Genomic DNA, 17,522 nt, shown 5'->3' with positions numbered 1-17,522 from the left:
GAAAAATAATGTTTGATCAATTTATTCAACTTTGAATATAAATTTGGATCGAAATTATCGAAATCATATATCAAACAACATTTCATTATTCTCAAACGAGCAATCACGACCCAGTCTAAAGCACAGACATACACACAACAGCCAACACGAATGCAATGCCCTTATCGCAGCGAATTACACTTACAATAATGGAAGGAACAAACCGATGGAGTAGAAAAAAAAACTTCCCGCCGCATGTAAACAAATGGCTTGCGAGTCGATCGTGAAAGCAGATCCACCACCGGCACAACGGATCGTATTTTTATTTCACAGACAAGCAGACGTATGTTAAATCTAGGGTAACGCATCGTTGAAATAAAGTTCTATGAGCGTTTTCAGCATCAGAGTACCCTCGCTTGTTTGACAAATTTGCAATTGAAGAGAACTCATTGGGTGCGATGTCTATTTGTGCCAATATTATTTACGCGATCCGACGAGGGAATAAAGAGTCGATTTCTCGCGATTGCCTTGAAATGACTGTCCAGCTGCAAGTGCAAGCAATAATGTTGTAGTAGATTGAGATTGCTGTTAGGTTGGAAGAGCGTGGATGTTCTCTAACTTACTAATGGGTGTCATTCTTGTGCGTGATTCACGCAAATATAAGCAGTTGGAACTTGTCAGTGTTTTAGATTGATTACGAGCTGGGGAAGGTACAATTTTATAATAGATAAACTAGAAACTAAAAAAAAATATCAACCTAATCTGTCAGAGCATCAGATTTGAAAAATTAGCCGACAAAAAAGTATTTTCTGTTTCGTCGAATAAAAACCCTGTGCAAGCAAATAACATACAGTTTTATTAGATCAGGTGACGCCTCGTAAAAGCTTTAAAATGTCTGTACGATGAGTGTTTGAAGCTTCTTCTGAGCTCCAAAATTTTATATTATTTTCAAAACTACAACATTTCGCTTTTGGTAGAATAAAAAAGAAGTTTCTGATAAACCTTTCTTTCTGAGAAACATCGCAAAGCTAGAAGAATTTACCAAATTTTCTGAATCTAACGATACTTTGCGCGACAGAGAAAAATAATAATTCAAGCTCTATCTGGTAAAAGGGGCGAATGTCGCAAGAGAGAATTCTCTTCGTCGACTTCCCCTCTTTTAAATAAAGGTGACAAGCAGAGGATTTCTTTGCAGTTTATCACTTCAGAATGCAAGTTCGCATTGTTGTATATCGTGAAATCCGCTGCTTGTATCTTTTATTAAAAAGAGGGGAAGTCGGCGAAGAGGATCCTCTCTTGCGACATTCGCCCTTATTCCAGATAGAGCCTGAATTGTTGGATCAGCGCCCTTACCGGCAGCCTGGAGGTCGGATAGCAAATTCGTTTATAAAGGTGTTATGATTCAGTTTTCTTGTTAACCGATACATTAAGCCTATTCTACGAGCATTCTCCGCGAAAAAATTCCAAACAGTTTCAATTCTAGTTGCATCTAAAATTGTATCCAATTGCCACCAGCAGGTTTTTTTTATTTTTATTAGGAAAATTAGATAATTTACAAGATTTTGTTCAGCATCATGGGAAGCTCTTTGTTGGTCCGATCCCAGCAAGCCATGCGCGCAGATGGTTGCTTTTGAATTCGCTGTCACGTTTTTGTTCGTTTCCACAAGAAATAAATTCGACTTATGTTTATATTTTGAATACTGGAAAAAATAATAATTGATCTGAAGTTTGAAATTTAATGGGTATAGTGACCATAAATAAAGTGTATTTCTTAATTGAGTGCGCGAAATCGTTTGAGTAGTTTATATACGAGGATTTCTTTGATGAAATATATGTGGCTGTATGATAATATCAGATATGCATGGATCAATAACAAATCAGAATAGCTTTGGAAGAGTGAAGTGAATTGTTCGTGGACTTTCGCTTCCTCAGTTCAGTTCATCAAAACTAAATGCGCGCTGCTTTTAAAAATCCAGAGGTTTGTTTATATCCAATTGATAATGGTAGCATAAACAGATGGGGCTTATTGCAAGTGAAAGTGATCACGGACTGGACGTGAGTTGCCAGGCAGCCTGAAATGGGTCACTGGAGCTGCAGTAGAGCTAACACCTTCTAACTCTCGGGCTAAAGCTGACTTTATTACAGACAGTTTTCTTCCATAATACCACTGCTGATAGTACTGGACAATACTGGACACATACACACTCTATGGAAAGCTCTTTGTAATTTTCACGAAAAGTTGTTCAAAATTGCCACGGGAAATAGTTTAAGATAAAATGAAAACATTTTTAGGAACTAACTCGGCAATTATTTTACAAAAGAGATCTACATAAATTTTACCTCATGTCAATCTTAAATAATCCAGGAGAAACAAACGCGAAAAAAATGCCATGCTGATTCGCACCGTCTATGCCAGCTCAATGCTTTCGAACTAGTTTCGGTATGACCTCGAAAGCTCATTTGCCGACAAAAATTACGCCGACAGGTTTCTGATACATTTAACTTGACCCTGAAGTCCTAAAGTCTTGAAGTCTTAAAGCTTTAAAGGTCTAGAATTCCCAAAGTCCCAAAGTTCTGAAGCTCTTGAAGTCTCTAAGTTCTAAAGTTTTGAAGTCCTAAACTCCGAAAGTACTAAACGCTTAAAGTTCTGAAGTACTAAAATCCTTAAGTCATGGAGTCCTAAAACCCTGAAGTCCGAAAGTTCTGAAGGCCTAAAATCCGAAGGCCAAAGTTTTAAAGCCCTCTATTCGAAAGCCAAAAGTCGAAGGTCCTAACCCATGTAACATTTTAAGTTTTCAAACGCTCTTGAGTAACATAATTTACTCTTCAAGAGTGTTTTAAAACCAGCATAAAACCAAAATGTTACTAGGGAAGTCACCAGTCAACAGCTAACAGTCTAAGGAATATATAACGAACACACTATCGAATCTGTTAACACAGTATCCCAGAATATAATTTACTTAGAGAGTTATGTAAATAGGACTTCCGCTGTAATCCAGAATACTTTTTAGTATACCGAAACCCGCTTTGTTTTTCATGCGATTTCTACAAAATATCATTCGATTTAAAAAAAATATGAGATTTTGTTGAAAATCTATTTGCAATGCGGCTAAGCCACAATGCCTCGTATTCAAGCCGCTGTCCAATTATCATTACTTACTATGTTTGAATGGCCAATAAAATGTCTTTATTTAATTGATATTCTTCGAGCTAGGTTCCGAGTATAAACCGACACTAAAAATTATGTCTGATCGCACAGCCCGCAAATCAAAATATTTCAAATCGTATTTGTAATATGATAAAAATATTATCTGGATAATCCAAATAAATTAACAAAAACCTGTTGTCTATTTCTCTACTTAATCAAAAGAAATTTTCAAATTTTCATGTTCAACATAAGAAGCATAGGAAGACATGAATAAGGCAACATATAAAAAAAAAACGCTTGCCTAAAGCAGCCAAAGCATAGCAATACTAAAAGAGTAACAGGATGGAAAACATGATTATTTGATTGGAAAAATACAAAAAGCCTAATTTTCCAGAGATGAGCAAGCCTAGGGCTGCAAATCTCTATAATAAAGATAATAACAAAACAACCACTTCTTTAGAGGCGTTTATCGTACATGGATAATTAAGTCAATTTTATAGTTTTTTCTTATTTTTTGAGGATTTTTTTTAAATTTGTTTATTGCTGTTTTTTGGCTTTGTTTGTGAAAAGTTTTTATTTTTTTGTTGAAAATTTTGTAACTGTTCATCGCGCCATCTCCATATGATTGCCAATTGTATTCCTAATGTTGAATCCATTTGAATCAACAGTTGCGGATGTTGCCTCAATATCTGTTTTCTGTGGTAAAAGTAAAAATGTCGAAAAGTGAAAAAATTCAAAATGGAAAACGAAAAACAAAAAGTAAAACAAAAATTCATAAGTCATAATTTGGTCAAAAGCCAAAGGGCAAAAGAGGCATTCCACGGGGGCATGTCAGTCGATCCTGAGCGACCATTTCGAAAATATTTGAAACTCTGCACAGTTTTTCAATTTCATCTAAATCGTCATTTTCGATATCAAATCTTCATATTGAGTCACGACTAACTTTTCAAAAGGGTGTATGTGAAAATGGTTCAAAAATATTTAAAAGCTGCACAGCAAAACGGAATGTTCGATTGTTATGATTTTTTCAGCAAAGTTAGACAACTAAATGGTGATTCTTAAGAAAAGTGCACAGTAAAAAAAATTTTTTTTGCCTTTAAAAATATCATTTTGTCACAAAAACTCAAATATCTCAAAACCCTATCTGTTTTCGAACGTAATTTTTTAGGGAAAACGGTCCATTATATTAGCTATCTACCATAAAAATTTGGTGATGGTAAACTAATAAACAAAAAGTTATGACATTTCAAACATTTCACAATTTTCACATTTAGTAAAAAAAATTTTTCTGTGTAAGTTATTTCGAGAATTGCAGTTTGATGCAGATTTTATTGTTAAGGGACGTGATTTAAACAAGTTGTTTTCATGATATTTTGATTTAATTATTCATAGCATCTATAAGAAACTTAGACACGATCCAGTGTTGTGATCAAAAGTATTGATAGTGTCATAATTTTCATTGCACGTGACTGGCGAAAAATTCTTTTAATAGTGTTGAAACCTGTTGATAATAACGTTGATAGAAACATATCAGAAATGTTATTTTTAAGACAAAAGCTGCAAAATCAAAGATTTATATACACGTGTACGTCTATAGTTTACCTGCAAAAAATATACCTCTTAGAGAATAGACTTTATGATCGGGAGGAAACGGGTATCTTCAACAACAACAAATGCCAATGCTCACGAAAAAGCAAAAAAATTACTACTACTAAGGTTGTTAAAGATCTTATAGTAATTTTTTTCTTCAGTCAAGCAAATGACACCAAACTAGTCAGTAAAAACTTAAAAGTGATTTTGTTTATTGAAATATTACGAACAACATGAGTAGCCGCTTTCTCAACTGTTGTAGGTCGTTTGATGGAAAAAAGTGTTCAAAAGAGTTACGAAATCTCACCGAAAGCACCATAGATAAACTGAAAGCGACTGGTTATGCTCCAATGTCCACATTGAATACAAATTTACGCATTTGCACGTCCTGCCGTCTAAACGTTGACAAAAGAGCAATCTGTATATCATCGGTTGAGCAGAGCGCAGGAAGTTCGAAAACGACAGCAACTGAGGAATTGCCAGATGTATCGACAACAACTGAGGAATTACCAGAAGTATTAAGTGCTGAGAGCCTTGCCACCGTACCATCAGCGAAATCTGTTTCAACAAATCAATCGGAAGATGAGTGTATCCAAAAGGTCAACATCGAACGCTTTAACGAGGGCATAGCTGGGATAAAAGTGACTCCGATTAAATGGAGTAAGATGGACTACGTTTATTACCCGGAGAAAAAATACCGTGAAATAAACGAAGCTGTACGAAGAAACCTCTTCAAATTAGGGACCTGATGATGTGGAAAATACAGACTACGATGAGGTAATTATAAATATGAAGGAAAGGTTCTCGAATGCAGCCACGACAAGGAAAGAAAAATTATTGATTTTGTCGATGCTGCCAAGTTCGTGGTCTATTCAGGATGCCATTGATGAGTTCAAAACCAATAGAAATACAGTAAAAGAGGCAAAACAATTGAAGAATAACTGTCTTTCAACCAAAAATACTAGGTCTAGTACTGCATTAACAGATGAGACAAAAGAAATAGTAGTTCAATATTTTGAAGATGATGAAGTAAGTCGAGCTATGCCTGGTCAAAAAGATTATGTATCAGTAAAAAGATGGAAAGCGTCAAGCAATCCAAAAACGATTAATGATGACGATTTTGAAAGAAGCGTACACACGCTTCAAGGAAATTCACGATAATATTAAAATAGGTTTTTCCTCATTTGCAAGCCTTCGGCCAAGGCAATGTAAGCTTCTTTCCAATTCAGGAACACATAATGTGTGTGTGCACAACCCATGAGAATATTAATCTTATTTTACATAGTTTGAAAAGAATCAATTTAACAAAGGATATTAAAATGTTAACTGGTAGTCTTTTGTGTGAAAATACAACATCAAATTGCTATCTACGATCTTGTTCGGATTGTCCAGATTCTTCATCATTGGAAAATACTTTATTCGCTGAGTTTGAAGAAAAATATATTGATCAGTTATCATTTGAGCAATGGGTGACCACGGATAGGTGTGACATAGAAACTATTGTAAAACCTGTAGATGAGTTTGTGTCATATTTTTGCTTGAAATTAGAAAGTTTAATCCCTCACGATTTCATTAAAACAGAACAATCCAGCTTTTTAAAAATACGAAAAATACATTACAAAATGGTGAATTTTTAGTCATTTGTGATTTTTCTGAAAATTACAGCTTTGTATTGCAAGATGAAGTGCAGTCCCATCACTGGAACGTACAACAAGCTACAATTCATCCATTCGTTATTTATTTTAATGGAAGTACGCAAATTGAACACTTAAGTTTTATTATAATTTCCGAAGATTTAAGACACGATTCAGTATCCGTAAACTTGTTCATTGAAAAATGATTAACTTTTACGCGTTGATAAGCATAAAGAAGTCAAAAGATATATTTCATGTCTGATGGAGCAGCGTCGCAGTACAAAAATCGTAAGAATTTTTCGAGCCTATGTCAATTTAAATCAATGTACGGAATTGATGCAGAGTGGCATTTTTTTGCTACATCACATGGCAAAGGTCCTTGTGATGCTATTGGAGGAACAATAAAGCGCATGGCCACAAGAGCCAAAGAACGTGAGCATCCAATTAAAACTGCGAAAGAACTTTTTGATTGGGCAAATCGTAGAAAAGAAAAAGATTTAACCAAATTATCATTTTGTTTTACTACTACTGAAGAGTACGAAATAAAGGCTTCAGAGCTCAGCGAGCAATTTAATAACGCGAAAACGATCCAAGGAACCCAAAAATTTCACTGTTTCATTCCATTGTCGGAAAATAAAATTAAAGCAAAACTATACTCAAACTGTGCTGATAATAATTCAAAAGTGTTCGATATTTTAAAAATTTGAATAAAATAAATAAAAATAAGTATTAATAAACTGTTTTCATGATATCATAACCCATACCAAAATTCAAACCCAAAACTCTTAGAGTTTCTATAACAACATTGTGTAACTGCCACATTTAATTTAATACTTAGGATAATATTAATTCATTTTTATTTATTTATACATATAATATTTATACATATAATATACATAATATCGATGAATACATAAATATGGAATATCATACAAACAACTTGTTTAACTCACGCAAGGCCCTTAACAATAAAATCAGCATCAAACTGCGATTCTTGAAAAAAAAAACACGGAAATTTTTGTTTGTTTACTATATGTGAAAATTGTGAAATGTTTGAAATGTCATAACTTTTTTGTTTATTAGTTTACCATCACCAAATTTTTATGGTAGATAGCTAATATAATGGACCGTTTTCCCTAAAAAATTACGTTCGAAAAAAGATAGGGTTTTGAGATATTTGAGTTTTGTGACAAAAATGATATTTTTAAAGACAAAAAATTTTTTTTACTGTGCACATTTTCTTAAGAATCACCATTTAGTTGTCTAACTTTGCTGAAAAAATCATAACAATCGAACATTCCGTTTTTGCTGTGCAGCTTTTTAAATATTTTTGAACCATTTTCACATACACCCTTTTGAAAAGTTAGTCGTGACTCAATATGAAGATTTGATATCGAAAAATGACGATTTAGATGAAATTGAAAAACTGTGCAAAGTTTCAACTCAATAGAAAATCATGAATTAAAAATTTTCTTAAATTTTGATGCTGTTGCTTGGAATCGCTCAAAAGTAATATCCCAAGCACAACCTCCAAAGTCCAAATTCGAAAATGGTTTTTTTCAGAAGAGCTATCTAATGTCTATTAAATTCCGCAAAATCTGAATGAATATTTCTTTATAAGGTGTTTTAATTAGGTTAAAAAAAGCCTTTAAAAGTGTGTGGTTCATGAAAATGAAACTGTTCTAACTGGGAAGGTTAACATAAGATTTTGTTTTTTGAATGTCTTTTGAATAGTGGCAAATCAGCAGGCTTCAATTAACAGCTGAGGAAATACTAGGAGAAGTTTAAAAAACCAGTTGCAATGTATGTGAGCCATAGAAAAAGAAGAATGACACTGTACAGAATCAATTAGCGGATATGTGTTGTAAAAGTAAGTGTTAGGAAAGGAATTTCAATGCTTGCAAATCATCACGTTGGATATTTCTCCATGAAACATAGTTCAAAGTAACAATTAGTTCTGGTAGTTGGTCATAAAAATTATAAATTTCCTCGAGCCCACCAAAAGCGTTTATTCAAGTAAAAATACGCGATTTTTTTAGGATTTATTGAAGTAAATATTGATTTTATATTACTAGTTCTTCACTTTAAAATCTGCACTAATGCTCAAACAACATTTAGGGTCGGTGTACCAATTGTCGCCATACATAAGAACAACTATTTTAAAAAAATAAGTAAAAGGCATGTGGGTGGACTTTATATATCAAGCGAAAGGTTTTACTTCCTGCTCCTTAGAACAGCTGTGAAAACCACAATAAAATTTGTTTTTATCCTCAAAATTGATTAATCCATAATAGGAACGCATGCACCAGTTGTGGCGCTATTCTTAATTTTGGTTCCTTATTTGGCAAATCCCATTGTTTTCTTATGGGACTGGCCAAATTGAGACCACTAGTGCCACAACTGGTGCAAAGGACGACAAAAATGAAGCAAAATCATTTTTGCCTTTCTCGTATACTAAGTATACGTAAAGACTATATGTTCACTCCAAAAACAAACTTCTTATAGAAGGCTCGGAGACCCATAGCGTTATATACCAATCGACTCAGCTCAATGAATTGAAGTGATGTCAGTGTGTGTGTGCTTGTGTGTGTGTGTGTATGTGTGTGTATGTGCGCACCAAAAGAGCAAAAAGTTTAGCTCACTTTTTTGCACTTACCCTCAACCAATTTACTCGCAACAGGTTGCATTCGACGCAGTATACTGCCCCATTGTTTCCTATTGAAAATTGGCCGATTCGGACTATGGGCTTAGAAGTTATGGCCAAAATACTTTTCCTCATAAAAAAGCGCGTAAAAAAGTCTAGCTCACTTTTAATGCACTTACCCTAAACGGATTCCCTCACAGCAGGCTGCGTTCGACGCAGTATCTTGCTCCATTGTTTTCTATTGAAAATTGGACGGATCGGACAATGGGCTTAGTAGTTATGGCCAAAATACTTTTTCTCATAAAAAAGCGCGTAAAAAAGTCTAGCTCACTTTTAATGCACTTACCCTGAACCGATTTCCTCGCAACAGGTTGCATTAGACGCACAAGAAAGGCATCATCACCGCTAGGTGGATTAATCTGGGTTTTTTTCAATTATGTTTTGTTTGTTTTGGAGGAAATCAAAGGTGTTATCGTGTCATATGGATATGCTTTATCGATATGAACTTGGTTTGCGGTGATTTGATTGGTCATTTGGCATATAAAGCACTAGTGCGACAACTGGTGCTATAGCCACAACTGGTACACCTAGCCTATTAGTATCTTGTTCTTTCCCTTTCTAAGAGCAAAAAGTGTAAAGTGAATATTTATAGTTAAGTCGAAAGCCGAAAGTCAAAGCTCAAAACTCGAAAGTCAGAAGTCAAAAATTAAAAAATCAAAGGTCAAAAGTTAAAACTCGAAGGTAAATACTGGGGCATAGAACATAAAAGCAAGATATCAAATGTTAGGATCCATTACACTGTAACTGCTCATTTTCCAATTTGGTCACGTTTCTTTTGTTCAAAATGTTTGGAAATCACTGAACATAACATAACGAAGATTTCTGCATAACTTGGAACTGCAACAAAATAGAGGGTCAATTGGCATATCGGACATTTGGAACTGTGACAGGCCAAGGGCTGATTTTTCACGTAGATAAAGTAGATCGAGGAAGTGTTCCGATGGATTTAGACAAATGATAAACGATTCAGGAAGGACAGACAAACGAAACGGCAGAGCTGCTTCCGAGGAAGAGATTACATTCATCATAGACATATTTCAGGTAAACGCCAACTTCCAAAACATGAATCTCAATTACTGTTATATGATGCCAGACAAACACCTACTTTTGAAGAAGGGATCAAATTCAAAATTTCCTCAATCCGGACAAAAGCCTGCTTTCAGAGAAGGAATCACATCAACCATTCCCTTAAATATTCCGCGCAAGGCTTTGAGCACAAGTTACGTAACGTTTGAGGGGGTGAGAGGGGAGGGGGTTCAACAACCGTTACTTATTGTGACACAGGGAGGAAGGGGAGTTTACGAATCGTTACGTAACAAAATAACTGAATTTTAAGAAATCAATCTTGGTTACGCTGGTTGGCATCAATACAAGGTGTTCAATAAGTTCGAATACACTTTCAAAAAATGTAAAAATTGTAATTAAATTATTTCGCCCGAAACAGCTGTTCAAACTTATAGTTCTTATGATTTCCTGATCGTGGTATTCGACATACTAACCAAAAATACGTACTTCTCAACATGTAATTAGATCCAGGTTTTACTTATTATGTACCAGTTTCCATGGAAATGCTAGCACACTTGTACAATTGTTTGATAAACAGATGTGATGGAATTTTTCCAACAAGTTTAGTTACAAAAAGGGTGATGCACCAATACACACAAGTACCATTATACCATACGTCTCCATTAGGGTGTCACTGAAAATTACATTTTCGAATTTCAAAAAACGACATTGCTCACAAGTTTCATTACCCCAAAATATGACCCCATGCAAAATTTGAGCTCAACCGGACATGAGTTAGGGGTGCCTAAAATTCATCAAAGTTTTGAAATTTTACCCATGAAAATTTTTCCAAGCGGGGGCCAAAGGAAAAGTCGAAAATCGAGTTTTTGATTTTGATGCCAAATGACTTAAAAATGCATGAAACCTCGAGATCTGAAAAAATTGGAAAAAATCGATTTTGTCTCTTAGTACAATTTTGGTACTTTTTTTCAGATGATGAAAATTTTTTCATCGAATTTTAACCCCGGACGATACACAAACGTTTTCGTAGCCAAAAATATCCCCCTATGCGAAATTTGAGCTAAATGGGACATGATTTAGGGGTGCTCAAAGCCTTCAATGGGGTATGGGGCCAATTTTCGGCATAGTATCGATTTTGCAAGGAGGAAATATTTTTGTTTGTTTTTTTGATAGGGGTACTCAAAATCTTGCTATCAAAGTTTTGAATTTTTTGTAACTTTGAAAACTTTTGAGATCAGATTTACGGAGAAAATTATCAGATTGCTAGGCAATGTTTGCGTATCTTCCGGTGTTTAAATTCGATGCAAAAAATATTTTCATCATTTGAAGTCCCAAAAATGTTCTAAATTGTTTTTTAAAATAACATTAGATTTCGGCGTTTCATGCATTTTTAAGTCATTTGACATCAAAAACAAAAATTCGATTTTTCCGACTTTTTGACCTTGGGAAAATTTTCATGTGTAAAATGTTCAAAACTTTGATAAATCATGTCCGATTGAGCTTAAAATTTGCATAGGGTCATATTTTGGGGTAATGAAACTTGTGAGCAATTCGATAACAATTTTTTTTCATACATTTCAGTGGCACCCTAGTCTCCATGTACTCGTACGCTTTAATATCTTTTTATAAAGACAGAATCACCGTCTTCGACCAGAGGTCGCACAGATTGAACGCTTTTAGCATTAGACAACGGACAAGGAATTCACCCAACACCCAATGGACCAGAGGAGAATTTTACGCTTTAACGAAAAGTTTCCTTCTAACCAGGGCGGGAATTGAATCCACACTCCACAGCACATGCGTTTAGACGATTGACGTCACTATCCACACGGCCACAAAGCCCAATATCTTCACCAACCCTACCCATATTCTCCTGAAAAACAATCATTGTGAAATAACCATATCGGATTGACGAAATAACTTAGTATTTTTACTTCAATGAACATAAAACATGCAACGGACTTCAATGATAAGAAAACTTCACATGCGACAACCCCTCCCTGTTCTTGGAATTTTCCCAATCAATCAACTATCGCCAGTCACCCGTCGATTTCTGTGATCGTGAAGAACAAATGCGGCATATGATCAACTCGAACTCTACAATATCGGTTGGACGATGGTCGTGAATGTTTGAAAAAAAAATGCTGCTTCAGCGGCACTATGTCACAAAAATAGTACCGCCTGATTTAGTTCCACCATTGACAGAGAACGTCTGTTTGTATTGATTAACATTTTCACTTCCTTTAAAGCTGTACTTTGATACTTGAAAATATTAGTCAATTCTCCATCTGCATGCAAATATAACAGATATCAATGGTTTTACTACCGTCCGACGTTTCGGCAACTGTTAGCACCGCTTCGGCAAAAAAGGAAAATACAATTTTTGTGAATGTCTCGGAATCAAATGGAAAAGAGACATGCCAATTAACTGGATTCTGGCAGAAACGTGATACCGAATAGATCTTCTGGTTGCAACGATTTCGGTTAAGTTAAGACGAAATCCGTTTGCCTTGAAAGAATTAAAAAACATTGACAGTGCTTAGAATTGTTAATTTTTGGAAAACCTGGCAATAAATAAACAAAATAATGAAGTGCTGAATAGAGAGGAAAATTAAAGGATCCTTCTTGTTTCTGGTTTTATTTACAGAAGTCAAGAAGAGTGAATCTTAAAAAAGATAAAATAAAAGAAGAGTGAAAGCAGCTCTCGAATAAAATGACACATTACGAGCATGTATTTCTCAGCTCGAACAAGCATCTGTTGGTATAAATGCACATCTCTAGATCTCGTCTTTGATCAGCAAGATCGCATTAGCCGGTAACATTTTTTTTTCAATTTGTATTTAATATAATAAAATATTCCGTCAACATATAGCCTTTCTTTGCTGGTCTGGCATAAAAATCTAATACTTCCAATTTTTTCTTCCTTAGTATTTTCTTTGTCGCTGCCATTGCGATTGCCGTTGATCTTCCGTCGTCCGGCAAACCTGCAGGCCTATCTACCACCAGCCTCGCTATTCTCACCGTTCCATCACCATCACCGCCAGCGTGATTTCGCCAATCCTACCCAGCGCTCAGGAAGCCTGCTTCCCCGGTTACCGTCGCCATCGCCATTCCCGTCCTGCCGTCAACCGCCATCGCGATTGTCGCTGATCGAGCGCGTCGCACAGCCTGCCCGCTAGTCTAGCTGTCGGCATCACCATTCTTGCCGTGGGATCAGCCGTTCAAGCCCAGCCTTCGCCGCCCTCGCCGGCGTTCCATAGTCAGCCTGTCAAGCAACCGCTACCATCACGATACTCGTTGATCCGGTACGTCGTTCAGTCGTCAAAGCCCCCCCCCCCCCTTCCGTCATAGAGGCCGATAGCGGTCCCACATGTAATAAAGTGAGTGGGTTATAAAGCTAACCCCCAATTCTATTCCGCTAACTAGATCCGAACGCCTCCCCGCTTCCTCAAAACGACCCTGGGACTTGGGGAGCAAAAAGAGGCCACCCCGTTGGCCGCCGTAGGTCAGATCAGTGTCCTGGGGTTTTAAACGGATTCCCCTTTTGGGTTCCGGACTACCATCCTCGAGGGCTAAAGAGCCGTACTGCCGTAATCTGAGCAAGTGACGTGAGCGCTAAATTACAACATGCATGTTTTCCAGAGCTCGATGAGTACTACTCGTTAACACCATTTTTGGAAAATGGCGTATACGTCACTTTTTCAGACTACGGCAGCGTACCAGTACAGTCCCTAGTAACATTTTGGTTTTATGTTGGTTTTATAGAAGTCATGAAGAGGAAATAATGGTTTTCATGACCGCTCTAAAACTAAAAATGTTACTTGGGGTATCTTCTGATATTCCCTGATGAATCATAATTTGGGCACGACGCTACGCTACACCGTTCATTACGTTAATTACCAGGATAAGTAGCAGCAATATTTACTTCAATCCTACATCCAAACCCAGTCCATCCCTGAAAAATGTAAATTCCAATCTCGAGTCAATACGAATACGTTGGTCCATGTCCCTTGCCTCTTACTAATTGTTAATAATAATGATGTCGATTGTGAACAGCATGAAGAATCTCGGTACCATAAAGTATTATACGTGCCTGATCCTGTCAAATAAATGCAAATTAAAATGGATTTTCCTTTATTGGACAAATCATTTGGTCGCTACAACAAATAAAGCGTGGCACCCCCGACGGCAAACTGCTAATTAGTGGACAACATAGAGCTAGGGATATCACCGTTATAACTAGAACAAAATCGATATTTATCCCATTTTGTCCGATAATTTTCTATCATCGTTGAAAAATATTTCGCGTATGTTGAAAAAACAAAAAAATACAAAGAATTGAACAAAAACAATCAAGTTTACGAACGCAAAACGGAGCAGCAAGATGAACCATTTATTGATATAAAGAAAACTGGCTACGCACGATGACAGACATAGCTTTGAAGACATAGTTTCAATATTTATTACGTTTTGCTCGGAGCACTGTGACGCTGCCCCACTTTTCGGCCTGTCCGGATACAGTTTACGATAAAGTAAATATTAAAAACACGGTGTGTCTGTGACCATTATTAACGAAAAAAAATGTCCATCCATTCTGAACTCGCCTTTCGAAAGATATAATATCCAGGCGTCTGCTATGAAAATTTCAAAATCTTTCATCTAGGGAATCGAAAGTTATAGCAGTTACAAATTTAATGATTTTGCGTTCGATATCTCACTAATATGCAACCATATATACCGTGAATTTCCTCCTGATTACATCCAAATAAATTATCATCAAATATGCAATTTGCAACCTCAATCAACTATAACCTAAAACCTATTCTTTGAATAATAGAAAAAAAATAGCAAAGGATGTTAGAGATAACATTGTACAAATATCGATGGTAAAATAGACAATACAACCAAAATACAGTATTCAAATTACAGAATTATTGCACTTCAATCTCCTAATCATACCAAAGTGTGAATATTGTCTATGACAAACGAGTAACTACACTCTGTATGATGATTCTGCTTTTATTAAATATGATAATAGTTGGTAACATAGAATACCGCGCTGAAACAATTTTGTCTTTCATGGGTACTGGGTAGTTAGTAAGACTAGTAACCAACATTTAAACAACAATGTACATCATTTGTTGTCAGTTATACAACCATCATCCAGTTCTATTCAAGCAGTGGTACGAAAACGAGCTCCATTTGGAAAAAAAAATGGGAAAGGCTAGATCACTCGAGGAAAATCGCCTTTTCCGAGAACGGTAGACGGAAAAAGCATATATGCACCACTTTGGAACGTTTCAACAATTTAACTGATTTGCTGAAAAACGATGCATTTACTTCATAAATTAATGCATTTACTACATAAATTAACTGACACAGGGAATACTAGTATCCGACTAGAAGATGGAAACCATCGCATTTCCATGAAGCCAGGTAAGAAAATGAGAGATTTCAAAAGACTGAAACTATTTAAGAAATATTTCACTGTCATGAGACGATTTTAGTACAATTCCATTTAATTCCACCAAATCATATTACATATCGTATTTCGACCTCAACTGTATGGTCGTCGTCTTCAGTGTCTCGTACTTGACTCGACTCAAGTCGAGACACTGAAGACGACCTTACAAGTCAACAGACTAAATACTCACGCTCCTCTAATGTGGACGTGTACTATACACATATGGAAGTGTTGGCTTGACAAATGGATTGCGAGTGATTTGACTATGCGTCCAATTTAGGAATCTCGAGCTCATTCAGTAGCCTCTAGGTTGCGAGGGCCGATGGAGGTCCTTCGTAGCTTAGTTGGTTAAAGCACTAGTCTAGCGTACTGTAGGGTCGTGGGTGAGTTCGAGTCCTACCGAAGGTAAAGTGGTTACCTGCAATACATTTTCAATTCATTATCTTCCACAAAATGTACATATTCACATATAAGTTTTCATAACATTGTAAATTAATTTATGTAGTAAATGCATTATTTTATGAAGTAAATGCATCGTTTTTCAGCAAATCAGTTAAATTGTTGAAACGTTCCAAAGTTGTGCATATATACTTTTTCCGTCTACCGTTCTCGGAATAGGCGGTTTTCCTCGGGTGATCTAGCCTTTCCCATTTTTTCCAAATGGAACTCGTTTTCGTACCACTGCTTGAATCGAACTGGATGATGGTTGTATAACTGACAACAAATGATGCACATTGTTGTTTAAATGTTGGTTACTAGTCTTACTAACTACCCAGTACCCATGAAAGACAAAATTGTTTCAGCGCGGTATTCTATGTTACCAACTATTATCATATTTAATAAAAGCAGAATCATCATACAGAGTGTAGTTACTTGTCTGTCATAGACAATATTCACACTTTGGTATGATTAGGAGATTGAAGTGCAATAATTCTGTAATTTGAATACTGTATTTTGGTTGTATTGTCTATTTTGCCATCGATATTTGTACAATGTTATCTCTAACATCCTTTGCTATTTTTTTCTATTATTCAAAGAATAGGTTTTAGGTTATAGTTGATTAAGGCTGCAAATTGCGTATTTGATGATAATTTATTTGGATATAATCAGGAGGAAATTCACGGTTTATATGGTTGCATATTGGTGAGACATCGAACGCAAAAATCATTAAATTTGTAACTGCTATAACTTTCGATTCCCTAGATGAAAGATTTTGAAATTTTCATAGCAGACGCCTGGATATTATATTTTTCGAAAGGCGAGTTCAGAATGGATGGACATTTTTTTTCGTTAATAATGGTCACAGACACACCGTGTAAAAAAGTAGACCAAAAAATAGTATACTGACCCGGCGTTCAATAATCGTTCTTTTCATTTTGGATGAATGTTGCAATTTAAGACATCTTTACTGCCGTGAATCGCATATATGTCCCACCTTTGCTGGGTTTCCTATTCATATGAGACAAACATGCGATTCACGGCAGTTTAGTCCAGTTAGAAAGGTATTTAAAAATGAAACTAAACAAATTCCATCTCCAACTGCATTTTAAAGAAGTCCAAGAGTTTCGTTATGAAATCTATTAATTATCTGAATACTACTATTAACTGAATTTTTGCACAATTTTGAAACAGAGTTCACTCTAGTTTCATCTCGCTCGAAACAGCAGTTGGAAAGTGGTTTGATCAGCTTCCAAAAATTGTATGTTTTATCGACTTCATGACAGTTTGATGTTTTAGTTGGCCTCGTAAGATTATTTTTTGATTAGAGATTATTAGATGAGATGAATCGTCTTTTGAAACGTGTTAAATTTTCAATTATTTCAAAATGGTATTTTTTTTGTAATTCACCGAGTTTGCTTTGCATTTCAAGCATTCTAATATAAAATACTGCCAGAGTAGAATTTCATCCTACTTTTACAAGCTCAAATTCCACTGCAAATTAACAATCCTTCTCATTAGTTCCAAAATGAATATTGT

The 17,522-nt window shown here is 35.7% G+C and overlaps 1 protein-coding gene across 3 annotated transcripts in view; it reads right to left on the bottom strand.

Annotated features, from left to right (window-relative positions):
• Positions 1–17,522, bottom strand: part of LOC134226587 (neurogenic protein mastermind) — a 471,961-nt gene that overhangs the window by 168,736 nt on the left and 285,703 nt on the right. The window lies entirely within an intron of this gene.

Source organism: Armigeres subalbatus, chromosome 3 (genome assembly GCF_024139115.2).
Source record: "Armigeres subalbatus isolate Guangzhou_Male chromosome 3, GZ_Asu_2, whole genome shotgun sequence".
NCBI lineage: Eukaryota > Metazoa > Arthropoda > Insecta > Diptera > Culicidae > Armigeres > Armigeres subalbatus.
This window is presented reverse-complemented; position numbering and strand designations above follow the sequence as displayed.